This window comes from Opisthocomus hoazin, chromosome 5 (assembly GCF_030867145.1).
Source record: "Opisthocomus hoazin isolate bOpiHoa1 chromosome 5, bOpiHoa1.hap1, whole genome shotgun sequence".
Classification (NCBI taxonomy): domain Eukaryota; kingdom Metazoa; phylum Chordata; class Aves; order Opisthocomiformes; family Opisthocomidae; genus Opisthocomus; species Opisthocomus hoazin.
Window position 1 is genome coordinate 83,715,894 of NC_134418.1, and position 23,526 is coordinate 83,739,419.

Consider the following 23,526-nt stretch of genomic DNA (forward strand, 5'->3'; position numbering starts at 1 on the left):
AGATTTTGCACATTTCCTGTGATGTGTAAAGCCTCTGAGCAAATGACGCTGAACCCATGTCTAGTACAATGAACAAACAAACCTTTAAAAGAATAATGCATTTTCATTAAATCTTGGGATTCTAAATAGCGTGAAGTTAGAACATCTTGAGTATTTCTACTGTCCAAATGAATGAACTCCAGGAAACATGCAGCTATTCAGCTACATCTATTACAGGCAGAGGCTGAGCACCCCAAGCTGGGGGAGGCTTGAGAGTTTGGGATGTGCTCGTTAGAAGAATCAGAGACTGTGGTCCAGAAATTGGGGATGAATGAAAGCCTTAGATCAAGCTTCACCTCTCTCTGAAGCAGGCCCCCCTAGCTGACAGTTTCATTTGTTCATCTGTGTTGAAACAGCCACTGGCGGGCCACCTTCCCAAGTGGCAGACGCTATATTTTAAAAGAGAAAGAAGGAAAAACCACACGCCAGAGGAACAGATGCCTGGCTGTGTGGGCGGCAGCACACAAGCAGCACAAGCCTTTGCTTTGCAAGGGAACAGAGCGATCTTGTGGTAGCTAAAGATGTTCTGCTTATATATGTTGTCGTGAGTAGCGAGAACACAGAGGATTTGATCTGCAAATTTTGGTGCCTCTTGCCTATACGTGAGCTCTAACTACCGTGTGCTCCCAGCTCGAAGCACTGCTTAGCGCAGCATCCTGGTTAGCAGCGGTCCAGAGACAGTTATGGAACTCCAATCTGGCCACACCACTAATCCTTAAATTGCAGGGAAGGATTACTAACCACGATGTATCTAAGCATTTAAACGGTGATGCAGCAAGAAAGGAAGCAAACTTAATCCTCATATTAGCAGCCTAATTACTTTCAGGAGAACACATCCTCACATTGCTGCTCTGTCTCCTGCATGGAGACACCATCTCACTTCCTAAAAGAACTGGAACTACTTTAGCGTGGCCATATGCTTTCCACAAGGCTTGTCAGCTGAGGCACAGAACTGCTGCTTCGGGTTCTGGAGCGGGGCAACTCCGCACCAGCCAAAATCTTTGTGTATGTGTCTGTTCTACACCACACAGTGGGACAACAGCACAGAAACCTCAGATTCTGTAGTCTGGTAAAACTAAAGCGAAAAAGGGAGAGGCGGGGGTGTTCCCTAGAAATACCTCGGAGAGGTAAATGCCAGGCAAGAAAAGTTAATTTAAGATAACAGGCAGAATTTCAATGAGAACCAACGTGTATCTGCTGGCCATCGGAAAAGAAACCCATAAACCATTCCCCCCACCCATTCCCCAACCTACAAAACAGTAAGAATCTGGGAATATTAAAAAAAAAAAAAGGAAGGAAAAAACTTGTGACGAGTTTTAAAGATGGAGCGTGAGAAGTTCATGAAAGCAATGCATGGTATAATTGCCCATCAGAGGAGTAGACTGCAACTCAAAGGCTGAGGAAGGCAAAATGCTACATATATTGAAACCCACGTTATTCCTACATAGTGCTACCTAAGATGTGCATTGAAAACATAAGAAAATTGGAGGAACAAACGCAACAAACCAAAGAGTACATAGAAGTATAGACATACTTTAGTTAAAGCTGGAATTTGAGCAGCCTCCCAAAGGAACCGCCGGTATTCCCAACTGTATTGAATAAATACACGCCATTTTCTTGGCAAACACTCTGAGAATGGCAAAGCGGTAGCTCATGATGCCAGTCCCATAGGAAGGCAAGAGGCTGAAACTTCTCTGTACGTGGCAGCCAACCCTCTGCCTGAGCAGCAAGCAAACCCTTCTGCAGTTGACCGCTTTGCCATTATACTTTGACCATTAATTGCCTAACACTAAACCAATTCGTGTTCTGCATGTCCGTTCTCACTGCACTGTAGAATGTTTAAGGCTTCATCTTGCTCTGATGCCTGCATCTTGGTCTGACACTTATTGTGAGCTTCAAAGTAACTCATTCTGATGGTTTTTCTGTTCTTCTGTTACCAACTAGGGTAAGTAACATGAAGCTTAGCTCCTTCTTCAGAACCTACTCAGGCAAAGCGAGACTATTCCCATCTCCTGGGGCTCTGCACCAAGCTGGTATGTCATTCCCTATAACATTCTCCTATTTACTGTAATAACATGAAAGAGAGAAAATGCATGCAGGGGAAAGAATTTCACAGGGTATAGTCGTCACATGCAAATTCTATATTCTTCTCTATTTGTTTGAAGGCTAGAAAGTCAAGCTATTTTAGAGTGATAACTGACTTCTATTTCAGCACTGTAAAGAAAAGAAATGTCATCCACCATGGGCAATTAATTGCATTACATATTCACATACACCCACATCCGTTTGGAGAAGGAAAATACAACTCTCTGACAGCTATGCTCTCTTAAAAAATAAAAACCCAACAGATATATTTAGAGATTCCAGATCATCCAAAAGAAACCAGATCCTAAGTTTCTGTTATTGACTAGTACTGGAGGCAAGAACCTTTACTGAACAGTTTTCTTTATAGAAATCTGTTGATGGGCACAAACCAGTTTTTGCTTCCATCCTTCACGGAGCTCAGCCCTTCAATGCCCCTGCTCTTCAGTCAAGAAGAATACAGCCTGTGCTCTGTTTTGGGAGACTGCCGTCTCCAGTTGAGCTGAAGGATCTGCCCAGGAGCAGAATATAACAGAGTCTTTTACATCCTGATTGAAGCAGCTCTCAACGTTTCTCATGGTTGGGAAAGAAGGCTTGGAAATAGAAATGTCATGTAAGACATCAGCAAATAAACGATGACGTCGACTGTTGTTACAAAGCTAAACCATCACGCCATGTCCTCTTCATCTTTCTTATTTTTCTGGAAGGGGGCACAACTTGTTTGGTACGTAAATTTTAAGAGAGTTGTTAATATACCTGCAGTTTAGATTTCTTACAAGACTTTCTATATTATTGTATTCAACTCTGAGACTCCTGGCATTAACCTCTGTTCTCGTTAACACTGAGATTAACTACATTTCTTCCCCCTCCCTGCAACAGCTACCGGGTAAGTAAGTTTACTACAGCTGCAAGTGAGGAGCAGATGCCCTGCCTGCTCCCTCTAACGAGCTGCGCTCTCTCCAGACTCCGCGTAACTTTCTGCAATCTCCGCAGCCCACTGAACTACTGCGCCTTCGCGCACGGGATAAACCTGGGTCTGTGGAGCCAACACCCAGAGCAGCATCTTACCTGCTAAGGCGCAAGGAGTTTTAATACTATAAGTTCATCGCTAAAAATTAGGCAAAACACAATGACACCAAGCTCTGCTTTTCAACAAAGAGAATTGCTCAAAGTTCTCAGCCTTGGTCGGTTTTCCACCATTTGGAAAGACACTGGTTCATAAAGACCAACCCTTACTTCTGCTTAGGAGCAGATGCTACCATTTTCCTTTCCTCTGGAAAGTCGCTGTTTCCTTTTGAACCATGAGACATTTAGAAGACACCCTGTTTAAAGAATAGCATTTAAAGGGACAGTACATTTATCACATCGAAATGTAAGTAAAAGTCTGGTTCTGGAGGCAGCCCGAGGAAAATACATGATCCTGCACAGTTTTTTCCATCCTCCCTTCCCCACACGATGCTATCTAGTGGAGCCAGCTCCAAAAGCTGGACTTGGAAAGGCCACAGCCCTGGAAGCAGGCACACATGGCAGTCCCTGTCCTCCTCCTCGTTGCTTCCCGCTCCCGCCAAGAGCCTCGGGTTCCTGGCAGTGCAAGGAGAAACTAATCTGGCTATTGAACAGCAGAAGAGCAAAAGGGCATGAAGTCCTCGAGCCTGCTTCTCTCCGCTGTGTGCACAGACCCAGTCCACCCGTTCTTTTCTTTCTGTGGGGTCAGTGGCAAACAGCTGCAGGTCTCTCCCTGGCCACCACTGTGGGCACCCAAAACATGCTGTCAGATTTATATGGACGAGGAGTAGCACCCAAACCTTTCTAATACTAATTCTTTAGAATTCTTTCTTTCTATAAATCAAGATAGTCTAGTTTTGTAATTTGAAGGACAATATTAACACCAAAAATCACGCTCAAATGTCATACAACGAATCAATCTTTCCTTCAAGGAAAGCCATCTCACCTTTGATCTCATCACTACTGCAGCTGGATCTCAGAGGGCATCATGGATCCAGACGGCATTCTCCAGCGTGGCAGAGCCGGACAACGTTCTGGGCGACACCAACACAGAGACCCCTATTTGCTGCCCAGATTCTCTTCCACTCAGCCTCTGTGCTGCATTTCCCAAGTCTGCTACAGCACAGATCACGGTTTGTTTGCCTGCCTAGAGAAACCTCTCACACCAGCTGACGTACAGAGAGCCCCTTCTCTAATTCCTGCAAGTCCTCAGCACGTTTGATGAGAACGAAGTGGAACTTTCAGGATAAGAAAGGCAGCAAAACCCTGTGTCCTAACAGGAGGATGAGGCCCGCAGAATTACATTCCCAACTAATATATGCAGATCTGTTTTGCTGCTCGGAGAGGTCAGTGCTTTGGGGAAAGTCGTAATACACTAAAGAGGCCGAGAGTTCAACGCAGGGAATACAGCATAGTTTGGGACAACTGCCTCGAGAAGCTGGAAAGGAACCCGTCACCAAGGTACGTACGTTTATAAAATGCATCTCAGAGGACAGATTTATGTAGATTGAAAGGGTCAGATTTGAATCAAAAGTGCCAGATCTGAACAGAAGCCCAACAGAAGAGTAAAGGGGTGCTTCTTCACTCACCTATTTATTATTTCGTATTTTGTTGTTACTGAAGTGAATCGCAAAGCTCCCACCAGAGCGGAACTGAGGGAAAGCTCGAAGGCAGTTTAAGACACAGTAACCGGGATCAAAGTGTCCCATTTTGAGAGATGCAACAGTCGTCACTCGCCTAAAACCATCTGCGGGTGTAGCCTCGCGAGCAAATGGACGCTGGCCAGGAAAGCAGAGGGGAAATGAAGAATGCTTACAATTCATTGAGTTGCTGGCCACGACTGGTTTACAATGCCTTTTATATAAGCCCAGCAGTTTTAAGGACAGAGCTACAGGAAGGCATCATCCTTATTTGTCTACTTCTGTATTTAAGAAAAAGAGTCCTAGGTTTCATATTTATTTAAAAACCCAGTTAATTATTGCCACACAATGTCCCCAGCCAACTGCACCCCCACTTTGATGATTTTTTTTTGTTCATAATGTTCCATTTAAGCAGCAGTCGCTTCCATTCAGTCTCAGCCTAAACAGTTTCTCTGGAAGACAGCCCAATTAAACAGATTTTCTTACTAAGCATGCCCCAATTAAGTGATGTACATCACCATCGGCTCAGTTTCTATGTGATTTCCACATACTGAGCAGAGTACGAGGATCATTTTACAGTGTTTGGTTGGTCCTTGCACAAAGCAAGTACATTTTTACAGCAACTTTAACAAAACAACATCAAAGGTATGAAATCTAACCTAAATAGGAAGACTTCTACTGTAGTCCTCTACCCAATCTTTCTTTTAACCATTTAGTAGGCATGGTGGTGTTGGGTGGATGGTTGGACTTGATGATCAGAACTCTTTTCCAGCCTATGTTTCTATGATTATTGAAGCAAGTCGCTGCAGAGAAGCTGACTTCTGGCATCCCAGCACTCTCAGTAGCGCATCTCTGTCGAGGTGGGAAGGGGCTCTGCTTTCCCTGAGCATCTGGAAAACAACTTTATAACTCACTCTGTTCTCCAGTACTACACAATATTTTTTAATATCAAATTTAATAAAGTTTAATTACATTTCATTAACTAATTTTTTTTTTTTTTTCTGTGGAGGAAAAAAAAGATTCAGTGACAGTCCCACAATCATTTCTTAAGGTTAAATTTCTGGCATTTGGCAAGGAATCTGAAACAAGTATTGGGCACGTGTCTTGTTTTTACAAGATGATTACACAACATCAGCAACCCTTATGCATTTTATTAGATTAGATACTAGTACACTCAGTGTAATAAAATTAAAAATAAACACTGAAAAGGTAAATTAATTAAACGCTGTCGCTTGCATTAAAGCGTGTTTGGGTATGCACTGAGCATTGCTCAATACTGACCTTAAGCCCTCACGTACTGTTTCAGTACCAGACGTTACTTTTTAAATCGATTGCAGTTAAACAACTGGCTTTCTTTTGCAATCCATGTCTTTTTTTTTTTTTTTAAATAGACATTGGAAATGCTAAATCAGTTACTCCTAAAACAATCTTCTGACTTGATTTTTCTGTCAACTGCAAGTAATGTGGTGCTGGGGAGGAAAACCTGACTGTCACTGTGAGTTGACATTGTATTCTGCAGGGGGTAAGAGTTTCCAGTTTAACATCATTATGTGCTGTATTAGTCCACTTTTCCCATTTTATTTTAACAGTTCAAGCTTTAACTCCATTATTTCCCAGTTTGAAAAGACACAAGGCTTGTGCCAAAAAGTTAAATGAATTACTTTTGTACCATCAGAGGTTGAAACACAACCATCTGGTCCACCAAAATTGCTCCAAATTTTTCAGTATTCTTTAAACGGCACATGCTGAGAAAAATCCTGGTAAGTGGCACAACTCCCACTAATTTATATGAAGCCAAGATTTTATCCAACGTATCCTAGTGAGAACATAGAATCATAGAATCACTAAGGTTGGAAAAGACCTCGAAGATCATCAAGTCCAACCATCAACCCAACACCACCACACCTACTAAACCATATCCCAAAGTGCCACATCTACACGTCTTTTGAACATCTCCAGGGATGGTGATTCCACCACCTCCCTGGGCAGCCTGTTCCAATGCCTGACCACTCAGTAACGAAATTTTTCCCAATATCCAATCTAAACCTGCCCTGATGCAACTTGAGGCCATTGCCTCTTGTCCTATTGCTAGTTACATGGGAGACGAGACCAACACCTGCGTCACTACAACCTCCTTTCAGGTAGTTCTGGAGAGCAATAGGGTCCCCCCTCAACCTTCTCTTCTCCAGACTGAACAGCTCCAGCTCCCTCAGCCGCTCCTCACATGTTGCATTTCTGGACTGTGCACAGATTTTTTACTGGTTATAATAGCTTTGGTCGGGTAAGAGCTTTTTTTTCTTTCTACAGAAACAATAAAATCAGCAGTACAATTTTTGAAGAAATATTCAAGGTGGACAGAAACAAACTTTGGAATGCAGCACATTTTCTTACTGGTGTTTGCATAGCAGGAGATGGAGAATTATTCCCCTGAAGAGGGGAAGGAATGCACATTTTTTATTTTTGTCAAGTCCAAAATATTGACAAAACACTGAGAAAAATATTTTCCTGGCATAATATATCTCAAGGACTGCCAGCAATGCATGGACTTCTAGTTTCCTGACCTGGATAACTAGTATACCACCCTTCTGGTAATATATTTCTTTTAAAATGTGCACACAGTCACCCACACATCACCAAACGATCACAGTCTATGAAAGCAAATTATATGTTCTGGAGTAAAACAGTGACATTTTCGCAAGAAATACTTTGCTAAAGAACAATGCTTGCAGTTCTTTCAGGTCGTTTAACTTGGTTTTACTTTATTTACAGAGCAAATGCTCTAACTCGGCTACCAAGAAGGTTACGCAAGTGATGGTTTCACAGCAGTGCCACCATTTCCAGAGACTTTATCCTGTGCTTCACAGCAAGGTGACAAAGTCAGGCAGCCAAGCTGGCACGAAATTCACTTTGTGGTCTCTCAATAAACAGATGAAGACAGAAACCTGTGCTTTCCACTGTCAGTCGTGGCTTATTGGCCAAATATATAGGCTATTTAAAGATTGTTTATTTTGCTGTTTGTACTAGAAATAAGGCAGTAGTTGCTTGAATGTATATAAGGATGCACACATGCATTTAGAAGTACATTTACACAAGCATGATTGTTTTGTAAATAAGGTCACTCTGATATTTTTAGATGCAAATCAATTCTACTTTCCACCCTACCTGCAGGATTAAATTTCTGACATTGGTGAAATGCAAAGATGCCGAGTTTAACTTGGTGATTCAAGAATGATTCATAAAAAACCTCTTCTTTTTCGTAGCAGTGGGATGCCGCTTATTTTCTTCTGGTTTATTCTGAAGATAGACATTAGAGTGTACCCATGATGAGTGGCAACAACAGTCAGATTTTAGTAAGCCTAGCAGATAATGATACTTCAGCTATGCTCTCAGGGAGGTGAAGAGACTAAAACTTGTGGGCACAGGATTCCACATCAACTGCAGACGTATAACGTGAAAAAGCTTATTTTTACACGTATATCTTTTTGACATTGCCAGTTTCTAAAGGAACAGACCAGTGAGTTTTTCAGAGAAGAGGAAAATAAATATCAGGTCTTTGTGCATTAAAAATATATTCAATAATAATTTCTCTCAAGGAAAAAAAAAATCTATGCTGAGTTTTGGTGAGTAATCTGACTTTTCCTCAGAGTAATTCAGTAATTTCTGTTGTAGGTCAAAATCCCAAATATGCATTTAACATAGTGACATGGATCTGTAGGCATTAAGGGAGTGTTTCTTAATGAATATTGAAAACACTGAACTGTTGCCTAGCAAGTACAAAAATGTGGAACATCTGTATGCCATCAACAAACACATAAAGCTGTTAATTATATTAATTTTCTGTTGTCACACTTTCAATATTTTTAGGTAGGGCTTTTATGCTCTAGGAGTAAACATTTATTGTAATTTTTACTTCACTGCTAAAGATTAAAAACACATGAGCTTTCCTCAACAAGCCAGTTAAGACCTAGCTCAAAGTGTTTTCTTTGAAGGGCAAAGTTGAAATCCAGTTAAACAGAGATACTTCCGTAAACATGTTTAATTAAAATAGCCAACAGTTATTTTTCCTGCTAGTTTTACATTTTAGCAGCATCATATTTCTCTGCAGGTAATTGTCGTCACATAGCCTAGGTGATGTTTGTGGTACTAGAAAATTCAGCTGTAATTATGGAAACAAAAGGTTTCCACTCTTCCTCCCCTCCCCCAAAAATACCTTCATGTAAGTAAACTTTACACTTATTTATACCATATATAAATATGTATATATGTAGTATCACATATATACACACTCCATGTTCCTTTTTTAGGATCTGAAGTTCAACAAATTGATGCATACTATATTAGACCAGTTTCCTAAGCTTAATCAAGATATACAAGAATATCTTCTCATGTAAAATATATGGTAGTCCTGAATAATTTAAAAAGGCTCAAATGCTCCGCTCTCTTTGATATCTAGATATTCCCTGTCAGAGGAAAACACAAAGAACACCTCTTCCACTCTTTAAAACTTAAAAAAAACCCAAAATCTTTTGTGGAACCTGAATTTCATTTAGATCACGTACGAGCAATTGGAGGGGGAGAGGAAAGGGGGAGCTGCTCAGACATTTTGTGATTATTCCCTAAACATACATTATGCTCCCAGAATGCTAAAATAGCAGAGACCTTCGGTAATGGTCCAGCCACTTTAAGACAAAGATACAGATAACTCTACCCTGAAACGATGCAACAGCAGGAGAATGAAGATGTATTTAAACTACTGCTTGCAGCCGCAGGTTAGGTTTGATTTGCAGGTTGATCTAAAAGAGTATATATTTTCCTTTTTAAAGTACTGCACAGTATTCTGTCCATTTTATGGTTTTTACTTGAATCTCAATTTCTTGAGAATTCAGGAAATTTCCAGATTTCAGTTTCTAGATTTTCTTCCATCTCCTACCACCATTTTTCATGACTGAAGAGTGCTAGTATTTCAAAGGAGTTAATATTTGGGCGGGATGTGTCACACTTGTGGGAGTAATTTGCAAAATCATTTACAGTTTGTTGAAAGTTAATAACCCATCATCCTCCCACCCAAAATACTTCAGACCCTGAAGAGACAAGAAGCACTTTAAGGAAGGGATTTAAGCAATTTTGAAATACTGTGCTCTGAAACCCATTTTCCTCTCTTACTCTTCATTTTATTTGCAAATTAAAATAGAAAAACAAGATTGAAGCTAGTTTGGTTCCAATTAGTTCTTTACCAAGCTGAAGCAAAGGGAATCTAGTTGAGAGTCATTACGAGCCCGAAACAGAAGTGGAAGTGATCAGCGCTGTTGTGCCATGAGATGCCACGTACTGTTTCGAGGTTTTCATGTAGCTGGTGGGCTGTTTGAAGCATTATATCAACAAGATAAATGAAACTGTACTTTTTAAAAGTAATGTTTTTGAGGAACCAGTGTATAGAATCATCTGTATTATTCATTTTTCTAACTGGGAGATTGTTATTCACAGAATCACAGAATGGTAGGGGTTGGAAGGGACCTCTGTGGGTCATCTAGTCCAACCCTCCTGCCGAAGCAGGGACACCTACAGTAGGCTGTAGAGAACCTTGTCCAGGCAGGTCTTGAATATCTCCAGAGAAGGAGACTCCACAACCTCCCTGGGCAGCCTGGGCCAGGGCCCCGTCACCCTCAGAGGGAAGAAGTTCTTCCTCATGTTGAGATGGAACTTCCTCTGCTTCCATTTGTGCCCATTGCCCCTTGTCCTGTCGCTGGGCACCACTGAAAAGAGCTTGGCCCTGTCCTCCTGACACCCACCCTGCAGATATTTGTAAGTATATATTAGGTCCCCTCTCAGCCTTCTCTTCTCCAGGCTGAACAAGTCCAGCTCCCTCAGCCTCTCCTCGTAGGAGAGTTGCTCCAGCCCCCTCACCATCCTTGTAACCCTCCGCTGGACTCTCTCCAGTAGCTCTTCATCTTTCTTGAACTGGGGAGCCCAGAACTGGACACAGGACTCTAGATGGGACCTCACCAGGGCAGAGTAGAGGGGAGGAGAACCTCCCTCGACCTGCTGGCCACACTGCTCTTGATGCATCCCAGGATGCCATTGGCCTTCTTGGCAGCCAGGGTAGACTGCTGGCTCATGGTTAACCTGTTGTCCCCCAGGACACCCAGGTCCCTCTCCGCAGAGCTGCTCTCCAGCAGATCCACCCCAGCCTGTACTGGTGCGTGGGGTTGTTCCTCCCCAGGTGCAGGACCCTACATTTGCCTTTGTTGAACCTCATCAGGTTCCTCTCTGCCCAACTTTCCTGCCTGAAATAATTAATTAATAATTAATAATTCAGTATTTATATCAGCCTCTTGTCCTCCATACTCTGTTCTAAAGAGAGCTGCAATGTCCATTCAGGAACATTAGATAATAAGCTAGAATAAGCTTGAATATATGGCTGTTAAGTTAAACATTTAATTACAGCTTTAAAAGACAGAAGACTAAAATATTTTTACTGACTTAAAAAAAAATAGCTGGATTTACTCTTAGAAGTACTGGCAGAGTACTCTGAATTATGGGTGTTTCGTTTTGAAACAGAAACTCTTAGAAGAATCAGGAACTGACATCAAAGAAACATTAAAATTCAATTGAAGGATGAGAAACTGGGCAAGCATTGCTTGGTGACAAGGCGGGTCCAGACAACCCTCAAAATCAAACAGTGTTATTTGTGTGAGCCTTTACATCGTTGAATCACAACAGATCTTGGCAACAAAAAGCAACAAAACCCCTCATGCACATCTGTCCACAGTCAATGGAGACTTCTTAAGGAAACGGAAAAATTTTGAAATGGAGAAATGCACAGAAAGGAAAAATCACCCAAGCCCCACAGGTTCTAGTGTCGATAGACTGTCCCCATCCATTACGTGGTGGCTTTTACAACTGGAGAGTACCAGAAAACCAGAGCTGTGTTTCTGCTTCATGATGATAAATCTCTACCGGGGAGTTTGGTGCCATGAAAGTCAGAACTATTCCGAGCATCAACAACATCTGAACGGAGCAGTAACTTTAACGGTTAAGGGGACACACATATCGTTTCCATTCAGGTCACTAATGGACCTGGTCAAAGTCAGAAAATTGTAAGAAAATTCCTATTTACGAGCAGAAACACAGCTCATTTATTTGTAACTATTTTCAAACTAAATATTTTTAAGCATTTTGGCATTAAATATTTCCAAGCAAATGTAGCCTGGATTACCACACCATTTAAATCTTGTGTCTGAGCGGCAGTCTTACACACCCTGCTGATCTCAGAGCTCCTCTCCCACCTTCCCCGCCAGCAGCCACCTGGTTTGATTTTTATTCTACCACAGAGGTTCCCACCGGCTCCCAGCTCTGCAGGCGCCAACCCCATCACCCAGCAAGGCAGAAGTCAAAATTTCCCAAGAACAGGATCTTGTGTCACCTGCTGGGATAATAAACCAAGGGGAGCTGTAAGAGGCAGCAGCTCCCGGGCTCCAGCTGGGTTGGCACTCCCCAGGTTCCCACAGGCGTTTGGAAAATTGCCCTTTCTCCCGGGAAAAAAAGGGAGTGTGCTAATTCTTACAAACCCTGCGGGATGCTGTTCTGCCTGATGGGAACACTACTGTCCTCCCCTCTGCCTCCAGGGCAAAACGAGAGAACTTGCTAGAAAGACACATCGTGTGTTCCCAGTAGAGTTTGTAAAGGTTTTTAAAATACCCTGAGAAACAGATGTGGGACAGATTCCACAAGCAGTTTAAATTAAAACATACTGAGATCCTAAAAGCTTAGAAAAGCCTTTACTGGAGAGGAAAAATATTAAATAAATTACTCCTACATCTTATCATGTACTAATACTAACTTCTAATCTACTAAATTATGTTAAGCAGATGTAATTGGAGAAGGGACCTGCAGCATAAAAAGATAAACTTTCTATCTTTAATGGAGTAATTATTTCACATCTATTGGCTGGAAGCCAGATGCGTTCTTATGTTTATTACTAATCCCAGTTTAAAAGATCTTATTTAGCTATTTGTGTTGGTAACATTTGTCTGTGCCAAACTTTCATCAATTTTATCAGTCCTGCTGAAAATCCAAGACCAAAACTTTGTCAGTTCTGTGCAAGTAATAAAGAGGTAAATTTAAAACAAATTTAAAACGTGTCTGACTCCAGTCTCTCATTCCCACCTCCCAGCTGTATCCAGTGCCAGATCTATTGCCTGCATGGCTGCACTCTCAGGGAATGGGAACTAGGTAGTTTTTCCCCCACGTTTCACCTGGTTCTGACTTCTTTCCAAAAACCATAAAACCTTCACAGCTCTTTATGTCTGAAAGATAAAACTAACAGCTGTTTTTAAGTCAAAATCTCACTAACCATTCTACCTGGCACAGTGGAGGTGGAACTTCATTGACTTCAGCTGCTAATATCCTTCATGCACAACCCGAACAGAAATCAATGCCATGTCCAGTTCAAGCCTTTCTGGACACTTTCATTTTAGCTGCCGTATGCTTCAAAACCTACACAGCCTTTTATGTAAGAGTCAATCTCCGGAACAACACTGCAAGTCTAAAACATTCCAAAGTATGAACAGATTCCCCTGCATCCAGTCTAACAGCCCCTCTGAACTGCTTAACCTACGAGCTTCCAGACTTGTTCTGTATCCAGCGCAGTGTGGACATCAACGATGACTGCTGTGGCAGGGAACTGAAACCACCAGCGTGATACCGCCAGGTAACACGACTCCCTGTAGACATCTGCTATCTTGGTGAGGACCCATCACTCTAATAAATACATTCCACATTTGCGTACAAAATCAGGTGTGACTTCAGACAGGGTGATGACAGCTTCATAAACCTGCCAAAGACAAACTTCCCTAGTGAATAGAAAATAATTTGCTTTTTCTAACCCAAAAGACAGAAATACAACAGAGCACTTGTTTAAATAAAGGATTTCCTGCATGGGATTGTTTGTGTGCGCAAGGATGCACTGTAATAATCAAAGGCAAAGGAGAGGCAGGAAGAATGATCAGCACAGAACAAGACACAAATTACTTCTTTCTGCTGTGTATTTCTATACTTTAAGCAGGTTATAAAGCTTTCACAATTTTTCAATAGTTTATATGTTGGAAGAGCATCATTCTGATACTTCAATTAATAAAATAAAGAAACAAAATACTCCTTTCAGGATTTGTAGTAGTTGTTTTATCACTCATTCAAAAAGGCTCCTGTATGCACAGGTGGTGTTACCTGGAGTTAGGACACCCTAGCACCCCTCACGCATAAGAAAAAGCAAGAAGCTGTTTCAAGAACAGTTCCAGTTTTGGAACGAGGCATAATCGAAGTGCAGACATTGTCCGTTAATTATTAAACTTACCAAGCGCTTTATTAAAAACTCTCCCACAGCAGACACGCGAACTCTGATGAAAAACTCACTGCTGACGGAAAGGGAGGCACCAGCAACACGCAGCAATATGCAGCAACATGACCTGAAAATGTATGAAGCCTGTGGTCTGGAAAAGGACTCTCACATCCTGATTGTACCACTGACTCCCTAAAGACACTGGGCGAGATATTTTTACATTATTCCCCCCTCATTTTCATTCCCCCACTGATGGCTATGTGGATGAAAGTATTCGTGATGAAATATTCCCACCCACGATAATATGCTAAGGACGCGTTACTTATCACTTATATAACACAAGGATTATTTTTTTTTTAAAGAGGATTGTGTAATATAAAGGATTAATGTTCTTTCAGACAGAAAGTATGTGCAGTAGAACAGCAGCTAGAGGCAGACTGGTGGACGGACCAAACCCTGCTTCTTCTGGCTAAAGTGCCGTTATAAATCACTGTAACACGGTCAGCACTGAGTAAGCTGGGGCTACAGGAAAGCGCACGAGCCAGCTGCCATGGGAGACTGAAAATCTACTTGCTCTGCTAAAATAAACATTTAAACAATAGCAATAATAACAATAATAACAAATCAATGAAACATTTAAACCATTTATCTGAACTGCGTCTAATGCCACTAATTCTGCTGAGGAAATTGAGTTTGGTTAATAAAATGTTATAAAATGACTTCTCCCCTCACACTGGGTGTGTTTATTCCGACACCCTTCCTCTCCGCCGGGGCAGCCGGGAGCTCTGTGCCCATCTCTCGCGGGAGCTTCAGGAATTTCAGCTGACAGAGAGCGTTACAATGAACAAGGCTTTGCAACTTCTCTGAACTCTTCTGCTTTCTAGCAAAAGTTTTGCGTTCACCCGCCTGTATTTTTGTCACAGTTGCTAGGATGCCTTGGCTCCCCAGTTCAAGAAAGATGAGGAGCTACTGGAGAGAGTCCAGCGGAGGGCTACAAGGATGATGAGGGGACTGGAGCATCTCTCCTACGAGGAGAGGCTGAGGGAGCTGGGCTTGTTCAGCCTGGAGAAGAGAAGGCTGAGAGGGGACCTTATCAGTGACTATAGATATCTGCAAGGTGGGCATCAGGAGGACGGGGCCAGATGCTTTTCAGTGGTGCCCAGCGACAGGACAAGGGGCAATGGGCACAAACTGAGGCAGAGGAAGTTCCAGCTGAACACGAGGAAGAACTTCTTCCCTCTGAGGGTGATGGAGCCCTGGCCCAGGCTGCCCAGGGAGGCTGTGGAGTCTCCTTCTCTGGAGATATTCAAGACCCGCCTGGACAAGGTCCTCTGCGGCCTGCTGAGGTCCCTTCCAACCCCAACCATTCTGTGATTCTGTGACAGATACCACAAACAGCTATGACTTGGAGACAAAGCAGAAGGCAGGTGTAATCCACGCCAGCCCAAAAGGTACCAACCCTTGCACCAACGCAGGTCGCTTGCGGTGGCTCCAGTGCTACCCGGGACAGAGCAAATCTGCTTGCTGCCATCTCAGCCCCTTTGCATCTCACCGGCCTCGCCGGCTGGACGCCAAGAGCAGATCTGAGCCTCCCACCACTCGGGAGGGAGGAAAGGGGCCTCTCTGAATTCGGGCACCCACCCCAGCCAAGAGTGAGGAGCACGACCAGACCCCATCAGCCTTTAGAAATGAGCAGAGGTGCCCAGAATCGGCTTCCAAACGCCGCCGCGATGCCTCCTTGGCGAAGCTCCCGCAGATGCTGGCAGACACCGCGCTGGAAACAAAGCACAAACGATGTACGCGCTTGTTTAAAAAGCCCACACAAAGAGGGCTTTTTCTTTTGAACGTTGCTCGTAGACTTCTGCATTTTAAAAGGCAATCACAGTAAGGCAATTATTTAGAATAAAATGTCATTTTTTCAGGGTGATAGATTAAAATAGTTTCGTTAAGTATTAAACATCTGTTCCGAAGGAACTGCCCCTTATTTACATAAAATCTGTGTGTCATTCTACAAAATGAATGCTTTCTGTGCTAACAGTGCCGTGAAGGAAGAGCTTTGTCGCGTTGGATTCATACAAGCAACCTTACTTTCTTTACTTTCTTCTTGAAAAAAATTTCATTGCCAGACTGACTGTAGTAGGAAAATTACAATGTAGTGCTACACCACAGCTAAAAATCCTTTTGGCCTCTGATGTTTGATGGGAAAATTGTTCTGAGCATAAAAGAACAGATGCTGACAGCCGCAGCGATTCTCAGTCTTCATGCCAGCGAGCCATATTTACTTGAAAAGGCTATTCATAATTTGAATAGTGCTTCATCTGAAGAGAACTCTATTATGCAAGCTGGTATATATTTGCAGCGAAAGGGACCCCCCTACACACCCCCACTGATTTTTTTTTTTTCCCTTTATCCAGCTTTCCTTGTTTTACAACCTCTTTTTGTTACGTTAGCTGCCTCACTGCTCTGAACACTTCTTGTTTACACAAGTTGTCTAAAACAACAAACACTAAGCAATTCACAACATAAATGGGGAAATGTATCAGCAGACTGGTACAAGAATCCCCAAAATGTAAAGTTCTAGAAGATAAAATCCTAAGAAATCTGATCTGTGTATCATTTTACGACCTAGTTTTCTCCCTAAAAGCATCCGCAGTTGCTGTCCCCCCATGCCCAGCCACAGGAGCGTCAGCCGTAGCACCGGTGTAGCCAGATCGCTGGAGCCTTGAGACAGCTTTTTTCAGTCGTGGTGTTCGGCTAGACTAGAGAGCAATGACCAAAATTCCAGATCTGCCCAATCTACAAAGCAAACAAACATTTCCAAGCACCTTCTCGTTAGAGCAGGTGTCCTGCACCCTGTGCAAAGCAGGACCACACTCTACTACCGAGCTACGCCAGCTGCATCCTAGGCACAGAAAGCATTCCTCCTGCCCACGCCTGTGCTATCCACGCTCCTGGCAGCAGAAGCAGCCATTCAAAACTTCTGGCACCATCCCGACCCTGACCAAAGGCCAGTATGGATGAGGGAACCTCAGAGAGCCTGCGGGTAGCACCCAGCCAAGCTCCCTACCCTGGCAGCAGCAGGAGGCTCAGTCCCACGCTGAAAGCAGGAGGGAAGAACCCTGTTACACCAACAGAGAAAATGCCTTCCAACCCTACACTCCCACCAGCTGGAAATCTACATGGGTGGCCACGGATGACCAGCTGGGCTTGGCCATCATTGCTACTCACACGTTGGTTTGTGGAAGTTGCAGGGTTTGGTAGGGTAGCTCCAAGCCTCGCCTGCTCCAGCATCCTCTCCCAGAACAAACCCCGCAGGTTCCCATAGTCAAACAGCAGGCTGAAAGGTCCTTTTTTCCTGCACAGCCCTTGGAGCTGCATCTGCAATCTTCCACTCACGAGCGAGAGTGCTACACAAGGCTCGTGGCTAAAAAAATTGCTGAAAAAGGGCTCCTGTGTACAGCTTCAGAAGGGCTGACTAAGGACAGCTGAAACAGGTCCAAAATGCATATTTAAAAGAAAGCAGTGCCATGTTAAGGTGACATTTTCAAAAAGTCACATATATTAACTGAGCTGAAATGTATATAATATTAAAAATTAGCATACAAAGTCTTCCTCTCTTTTATCTTCTCCAGTAACTCTACATTTCCTTCTTTACTTCCACACGTAACTTCTGGCAGTTGCTACAAACAGTTTGACATGTATAATCTAAATTATAGAATTAGATTTTAAGTCATAGTATGCAGAAAAGAAAAAAAAAATAATCTTGAAAATTTAAGTTTAGAACTTACATTCTAAATAACTGTCGGTGAATAGGCTCCTGAATTAACCAGAAGTGCATTCACAGGCTGGGTTCTGTTCTTCTGCTTCCTGAGCTGAAGAATCACTACAAAATTTGAAATGCACAGAATAACCTAATTACATTTTTGTTTCTCTGCACATGTTGAAGATTTCTATCCCATCTCCTTATGCAAGTACACAGGAAGACTTATTAGAAAAATTTTTCCCAAGAGAAGTGAAGTTATTTTCACAAATATTTATTATTTTCTTGCATTTTTCTGTCTGTTTAACTGCATGTAAAAGGTGCAACATCGATGTTTTGGTTTTAAGAAGGTTGGATTAGAAACTGGTCTTAAAATTTGACCAACAGCAACACGTCCTAGATCTAGTCTGTTCCATCACATGTGTAATACTCCGTTTTGATGCAGGTATGACGAGAGAAGGAACTAAGAGGCAGATTACAATATCAGAATCACACACAGAATCACAGAATGTTCAGGGTTGGAAGGGACCTCTGTGGGTCACCCAGCCCAACCCCCTGCCCAAGCAGGGTCACCCAGAGCAGGCTGCACAGGATCGCGTCCAGGCGGGTCTTGAATATCTCCAGAGAAGGAGACTCCACAACTTCCCTGGGCAGCCTGGGCCGGGGCTCCGTCACCCTCAGAGTGAAGAAGTTCTTCCTCATGTTCAGACGGAACTTCCTCTGCTTCAGTTTGTGCCCATTGCCCCTTGTCCTGTCACTGGGCACCACTGAAAATAGTCTGGCCCCGTCCTCCTGACAGCCATCCTGCAGATATTTATAAGCATTTCTAAGGTCCCCTCTCAGCCTTCTCTTCTTCAGGCTAAAATCAGTCTAATATCAGCCCTAAAATCATACTATAACGCTATGTGGCTCTACTAAAGAACTTTTGAAAAGCTAGGAACTTCTGCATGTGCTGACTGACACATGCTACTGCTAGAATAGTACTTGACAGATACTTGATTTGCAGCATAGGTGCTGCCTCACTATGTCCCTGCTGAAGGTTAATAGCTCGGCAATCAAGGACATACAAACAATTTTGTTTCCCTACTCATGTCCTCATCCTACTCTTAAAATGTAACTACCAGTACTCAAACTAACCATACTGCAATCAAGGCTGCAAAAAGCCCAGTTACATTTCTCTTTGAAGTAACTGGTTCATGACAAATTACTTCAGTTACATACATGGTGAAAATTAGGCAAATATCAACCTTTACATGAGGACTTTCCCTTTTCTCTAGCACACAAGCATGCATTTTCATCTGAGCTCAGAGACACAACACCCACTGCAAAACAGGCACCACGCTTCCTTTTTTAAAATGTCTTTTGTGGAAGAATAGCTGTTTCAGCCTATTAATCTGCACCTGAATAATATTTTTAAAAGAATTTATGAAAATCATCTCGTATTTAGCTGGATGGAAAACTGGCAATGTTGGTAAATAGTTGAGTAAAGCTGATCGCCTTTTGAAAAGCTTAGGCAAATACAAGGTTTGAACTACCTAATTGCCCATCAAGAGCAAAACAATTGTTTCCATATCGTACATTTTTGATGCCTGTCCTGATATCCTCCTCCAGTCTGCAGCCTGTAGAAACGGCACAGTGACTTTTCCCTTGGGGGGACAGAACGCATTTATTTAGATTCCAGCTTGTCATACAGTGCAGAGTCTCATGCCCCAGAGTGACTTGACTTACTCTGTTGTCTAGCGTAGCACAATAGCTGCTTTCACCGCCCAAACTGGTTGCTGATATTGTATATTGTCAGCTCCATTTGCAAACAGCCGACGTGAAACGATGGAAAGCACGGCCAGCAAACCAGGGCCGCTTGACTGCAAGCCTACCTCGGAGAGCCAGCTCACACTGCCAGGCTGTGGTTCGTCACATCTAATCTGTAACGTGCACAGCAGATCACTTAAGCTCAAAAAATGTTATATAAACCCAGTAAGGGTCTATGATGCAAGTTACAAAGTCTGCTGATTCTCCCCCCCATTTTGAAAGCTCTTCATTTGCAAGGGGCAGCTGAGCTTGTGGGGCTCCGCTCGCTTGTCACCTGGCACCAGTTTCTTTTCGTAGCTTTATCTTAATCATTACATACTTTAGATGGTTGTCTTGGGCTTTAAAAAGCAAAAAGGAGTGTATCACTCATCCAGCAATGCTAGATGCATCGCTCCTGTGAAAAGATTCTCTTTACGCTAGACAGCAACATTGCTCCGCTGAAGGCCTGGGGAGCATCGCGACCCGTTTCAGAGCAGAAACAGGTCTGTGGAGATTAAGCTAAAACACAGATGTTTGAATTAATCTTCCAGCGATTGGAAATTCTCGAGTGAAAAATAAATAAATTGCCGTTATTACTGTCAAGAGTCCAAGGCAAAGACTCACTGGGCCTTAGAGTACGACAGAATATTGCATAGGCAGGAAAAGATATCTGCCTCGTTAGGGAGATAGGAAGAGAGAACACCTGTTCCCACACAGAAATTAATGAATATTTTTGCTAGGGATTGGTTTTCACAAATTCTGATGCGCTTCTGAGTTCAAAGCCCAAAGCTGGTGCTCCCAGTTTTCTGCCTGAATCTAGGTCTGTATACCCAACTCGTGAATCCTTCGGCAGCTCGAGAGGAGAGTTCTCCAGAGCTTGCTCTTTTTCTGTTTCCTCTTCATGGAGACACAGTCAGCTGGAAGTCAGCACAACTAAAACTGACTTCTTGCTCCCAAGCATATCACTGTGATCTCTTATTTATTTTAGACACTAAATTTAACATCTGTTTTGGACAGTCATAACTAAGACATCACTTCTTGCAAGTCCTAGCAAGGATCAGATCACTCTTCATCTACAAACCCAGAACTCTTATCTCAGCCAAGCCTCGTTATCTTCCACACTGACCAGGGAAACTTGTGTTCTTCTGCCCTAGTGCAACGCGGTTCCAGCCTCACCGCTATTAGTGGCCGTGCTGGCAGTTTTGGACATTACCAGAACAAATTTTTCATGCACATTAAACACATGCATATACAAACTTATAACCCAAGATGCAAGAACTCCTTCAGGATCCTCTCTGCTTTTACGTATGTCTTCAAGAGAAATTCATTCCTGAAGACTCCAGTTATACGCCACCAATGTATTGCTTTGTTTGGTCTAGCAGCACAAAGGCCTTAAACAATGTAATCAAACTGTTGAGTTGCCGGATGAAGTAGTACGGATGTTGCTACATATATTTTCACAGATAATCAAGCAGAAGAACACAGTGGTTAGCTACTCAGTCTGAAGTTACACAAGTCTGTGAAAGCCAGAATTATAACAAAGGCATTTAATGCTAACCTGCGGTTCTGCATTTGTCAGTCTTTGGTCACAGCCAACCTGGTATTCCTCTTTTTATCAGCTTAATGTCCCAAGTCATTTGTTATCCCCCACCGGACATTAAGTCACTCACGTTGGTTTTCTTGAAGCTACACATACACAAGCTTTGTCTGCATGAAAAGGAAAAATGTAATAAACAGTTTACGGACTTTAATTTTGGTGTAACCTAGGTCAGTTACAAAACGACTTCAATAAGCTGAGCTAAAGCAGAAATAAAAAGTATTCATGATACTTTTCAACTACATCAGCTTTAAAATACCTTCTCAGATCAAACCATCACTGGCTTGTCTGAAAGCCTTTTTCTAAAGTAGAAGATAGATCTGGGTGAGCATTATTCTTCAGGGTGCTGCAGCAATTAGTGGCTGCAGAAAAAGATACAACTCATGCCTGAGACAGCAGACCTATTTCATGTGATAAGTGTTTCACTCTTCCCTTTCTTAATGAGAATTCAGCTTCTTGAGGAGGCCCACAGCTGTCAGGAGATCTACACCTCACTATTAAAGACCCGAACATTCTTCCTGGTTACATTAATAATAAGAAAGAAAAAGGGTAATGTTTAGAAAACAGCTCTTTATGCAGACACAAAGCATCACAAGAGGACTTCATCTGTTCTGTTGATAGCATATAAAAGAATTCAATACCATTCTGTGTTTTCTAATGCACTGGAAAACTCTCTCCTTCACTCCAGACGTCAACTTCTACCACGATTACTCTTCCTTACTCCAGTACCTGAACCACCAGCCCTTGTTGACGGGAGACCTGTCAGTTCAGGGAGAGCAGAGTACCGCCTTCCATACGTGCAACCTGAAGAAGTGGTGCACGCTCTTTGGTAACGATGTGCACCGTAGCTCAGGCACAAGGCCTGACCAGATCCCCCAATTAAATGCCCGCTGCTTTCAATCCAGAAGAGTTTCCTTCCAAAAAGGACATACAAGCTTATGCTCCTAAAAGTAAACGGCTGTTCCTGGGGTAAACCTTCACAGAATCACAGAATCATTAAGGTTGGAAAAGACCTCTAAGATCATCAGGTCCAACCGTCAACCCAACACCCCCATGCCTGCTAAACCATGTCCTGAAGTGCCACACCTACACGGTTTTCAAACCTCTCCAGGGATGGGGACTCCACCACTGTCCTGGGCAGCCTGGTCCAATGCCTGACCACTCTTTCAATAAAGAAGTTTTTCCTAATACCCAATATAAATCTCCCCTGACGCAACTTGAGGCCTCTTTCCACCCAAGAGGAAAACCTGGCATTTTACAATGGGTATCAGCCTGCATGCAAACCTCAAAGCCACCTCCAAGAACTCAGAAAGGACACGCAAATGAGAGAAAGATTGGGGCCAGGAGGCTGAAGAACCTGGCTGTGGGGCACACGGCATCCCTTGCTCTGCCTCAGCCATCGGATAAGCAGAGAAAGGTTCTTTTTTTCGGGTAGATCAGGACAGCCTGTTTCATCTGCTGTATTTGCTCTGCAGAACAACGGTCTTGGTTCAAAAGTGTTTTAGCTGGACAGAGTGAACAACACGGGTCCGAATTCCTCCACCTCCCCCTGTCATTTTTAAACAGCTCCAATGCTTCAGACAATCAGAGCGCTACCCCAAAAAAGTCTACTTAGCCATGAAGATCAGCCACCAGTGATGGGGGACGGCACGCTGCCAGCCAGTTGGGAACCGAGGGATTCCTGTCCCCAGCACGGCACCTGCAGCCCGGCGTGGGGACCCCAGACCCTCCGGAAGACTCAAAGGCAGCCATGTAACCTTTGGACCATAGCTTTTTTTTTCTGGTGTCCCGCCAACTTGGGAGACAAGCTAGAGGTCGCATCTACCTACAGGAAACTGCAAATAAACTGAAAGGTTTAATTATCACCCCCCTTCGCTAGCAATGAAAATGTAGTTTATATTGCTGGGGAAAATATTCCTATATTGTTTCTTATTTTGCACGGTGACGGTAGCTGGCATGACACTAATGCTACATTCAACTGTTCATAGTTAAAAACAGACATAGATGTAGGAAGAACAAGCACAGAGCAAAAAAACATCCGCTACTTTCAGGAAAAGGGGGGGAAAATCCGAATAGGTGCAGTCTACTTGATTTTGGAATGAAGTTTATGAACCTTGGCAGAAAAGGTTTTCATACATTACAACAGAAAAAAGCTTTGAGAAACAGATGCAACTAAACATACAAATATTTACCTCTTAATTTGTTTATTTCACAAGACACAGTAATAGTTTGGTGGTCAGGAAACCTCGGCAATGCTGACTAGTGCCTTTGGTGGACA

At 42.9% G+C, this 23,526-nt stretch overlaps 1 protein-coding gene across 7 annotated transcripts in view; it reads right to left on the reverse strand.

The window, feature by feature from the left end:
• CRACD (capping protein inhibiting regulator of actin dynamics) overlaps window positions 1-23,526 on the reverse strand; it is a 135,128-nt gene that overhangs the window by 93,985 nt on the left and 17,617 nt on the right. For 2 of the 7 annotated variants that reach the window (XM_075421948.1, XM_075421945.1), the window contains exon 2: window positions 17,892-17,986. The exons of the other annotated variants lie outside the window; for them this stretch is intronic. The gene's annotated coding sequence lies outside the window, so the exon portion shown is untranslated. The remainder of the gene's footprint in view (window positions 1-17,891; window positions 17,987-23,526) is intronic. 7 annotated transcript variants of the gene reach the window in all.